General features: G+C 36.5%; 1 long non-coding RNA gene across 1 annotated transcript; it reads left to right on the top strand.

Annotated features, from left to right (window-relative positions):
• On the top strand, positions 215-1,955 carry LOC109947874. Its single transcript, XR_002270652.1, has 3 exons — positions 215-654; positions 756-799; positions 1,626-1,955. It is a non-coding gene; the product is annotated as an uncharacterized LOC109947874 (long non-coding RNA).

The raw sequence follows: 3,078 nt of genomic DNA, 5'->3' as shown, positions 1-3,078 counted from the left end.
CCTGCAGATTCATCACAAAAATTGGGACTGAAATCGGACCGGTTCAATTTGGTATTCAACCTAAGTTAATTTAGTTGGCGAACTCGGCATTTTTTATTTTTTAGTATTTAAATCTCCTTCGGCCCAGTTCAATACGGTTGATCGGTTCTGAAGTTCCAATGCCCACCCTTATAATATTAGTAGGTTGATCTTGTCTTTTTTTGACCCCAACTTATTTTATCAGTGTGGCTGACCCTAGCCAATATATAGCGGTTAAAGAGCCTTGGGGAGCAGAGCCTGTGGGTTGTGGTGAAATAGTTAATCAATGAAGAACTTTTTTGATTTGTTTGCTCGGATGACCGAGATTAAAAACAATACAGCGGTGGAGGTTGAAATAAGAGAGGTCGAGAGAGGTGATGTCTCGGTGGGAAGGCTAGTTGCTAAGATGCCACCTGCGGGTCGCAATTTGATAAGAGCGAAGAAATTCCTAGATCATAGTTCTTATACTGGTGTTCCCAGAACCGTTCATGTCATCGCAACGGCTAATGGTACGAGGACCACGACGGTCCTTTCAGCACAGTATTTCAATACCAACGGACGAGTCACCTTTCTTCTAGAAAATGGAAAACTGGTGGCGGAGGCAGAAACGATCCCCCCAAAAAGCATCATCATGAGGTAAATGATCCCTCAGTTGTCAGCTTGTATTGATATATGTGTGTGTGTGTGTGTGTGCAATATCAATAAATTTTCCTAACGTCATGAGTTGTGAATTGCAGGGGTATTGGGCGTTTCTCACACTCTACACGGGTATACTCATGAGGTAAATGATCGGTATCATCTCTCTCTAATATATATATTTCAGTGCATAGAGGTTCAAGCCAGTTCCCCATGGATATGTGGATCTGTGTTCACCTCTTTAAGGTTGGATATGTAGCCTTACAAAATAGGACGCGGATCCTGTGCTTGGTTTTTTCTAGCTTGGATCTGCTTGACTTTCTTCAGAGCATGCATGGCACATCATTTAAACATCATCCGAAAGCTAAAAACATAAAACCACATATTTTTCCCTTGGCAGCTCTTTCTTCTTCATTTTAGCATTCTCTCAAAACGTATAATTTGTTCATCTTTCAATTAAGGAAGTTTCATGTAAGTCCCTTGTAAAAGACCTTGTTTTCTCCTATTTTCCTCCACGGAAGTAGCCACGCGTATCAGATCAGGACTTATATCAGCAAGCAAGGAAAAAAAAAATTAAAAGAATTCTGTCCGGATTGTAGAATTAGATAAATAGAAAGAAAGAGATGGCCGGGAGACGAAAGCTGTTGGCTTTCTGGAGAAAAGAAAAGTAAAGGGAAAAGGGTGATTGAAAGGAGAAGAGGTTCCTCTTGGTTTTGAGAGAATGCTAAAATGGAGAAGAAGGCAGCTAGGGAAAACTATGTGGTTTCTTGTTTTTTCGTGTTTGGATTATTTCTAAATGACGTGGCATGCTTAGAATAAAAATCAAGCAGATTCAAGTCTGGGAAAGAAAAGAAAAAAAAAAGCAAATAATGAAATTTAGGGGTTTTTTGTTGTTTTGTTTTTGGTATTACGTACTATTGATCATGAGTGTGATTGATTTGTTGACTGTGTTTTTCGTGATCACTTTATAGTTTGCTGAGAACCGGATGAAGTTCGTGGAAATGGGTTTCAAGTTGGTGAATTTTGTGTTGGACAAGATAGTATTTCATGGTTTCTGTTCAGGTTTGTATTGCAGGAAGCCGTGACAATACGGGCTAGTTTGTTTTTGTTTTGCTTTCAATAAAACTGCTTTACAAAGCAGTTAAGAGTGTTTCATAATCTGAGTTTGTAAATGTTATGTCCAAGTTTTGTAAAAATTTATGTAAAACGGACGTGTTATTTACTTATTATGTGTTGTAAAAATTTTATGTAAAAGGGATGTGTTATTTACTTATCAATAGCAAAGCCAAAATGCCAACGAATTCTAGCACATTAAAAAAGGACATTTACAAGTTCGAATCCTCGTAACGTACGTTTTGAAAGTGTTGTATTAAAAATAAAATAAAAATCAAGCCAAAATTTTAAAAGATAATGCGACAATGAGCTGGGCACCTATAATATAGAATTTCTTAGCAATCTCGTTTCACACGCCAAGTTTAAAATAATAATCGCCACCAATGCTTGTTTACAATATTTGTTATAATAGAAAATTGACGCGCTATATAAAAATTACTTTTGTTTGCCTTGCCAAAGAAGGCCACCATATTCACAAGAAAAATTTAAGCCATCTCGTTGCGTTTACGGAAATGACAATGTGTCACTTAGAGTACGACATCAAATATTATTAAAATTCCGGAGACTAAAATGTGAAAAGGTATATTCTGAGAATCATTGCTGCAATCAAGCTTCATTTTTAACTAAGCTATGAGTCACATTTTCAGATCCTGAATATACAAATTCATTTTTCGGTTCCCATTTTATAGAAATATTTTTCAACCAAAAAAAAAAACTACTTTATAATAATTTCTAATTTTTACGGTTGATTTTTTTTAGCGCAAGTGATTGGAGGAAGGGGTTTACACACATATTCATTGAGTGTCTGGATTTCGAACATCTGCCCACATAAATTGGGTGTCTCAGTTTTATATTTTCAATATACCCAATAGTATTATTTGTTCATGTATTGTAAGTGATAGGACGGAGAAGAGGACCGGATGAAGTTTTTTTGGTTTAAGAGAGATTTAAACACATGGACGATGATTTGTGAGCTTTTCTTGTCGTAGAGTTCACGCTGCCTGATATGTTTGGATTGTACGTCAAGAATAAAAATTGGTTGTATTAAAAAAGAAAATAACTTTTAAATTCTAGGATTATTTGTAGCAATGGTCCCTCAATTATACTCGGAGTTTCATTTTAGTCACTGAACTCCAATACTAGTCTACACAAGATCACGTCTAATACCTGATGTTGTGTCATTCTTTCGACACAAAATGATACGCATGCAGCTAGCAGTCTTATGGAGGATCTGGATCATCATGTCAAATTTCAACCCAAATGTTGATGTGATATCAGAGTTTTCTGTGTGGAGTGGTCTCGCAGCTTTCT

This window comes from Prunus persica, chromosome G1 (genome assembly GCF_000346465.2).
Source record: "Prunus persica cultivar Lovell chromosome G1, Prunus_persica_NCBIv2, whole genome shotgun sequence".
In the NCBI taxonomy this organism is placed as follows: domain Eukaryota; kingdom Viridiplantae; phylum Streptophyta; class Magnoliopsida; order Rosales; family Rosaceae; genus Prunus; species Prunus persica.
This window is presented reverse-complemented; position numbering and strand designations above follow the sequence as displayed.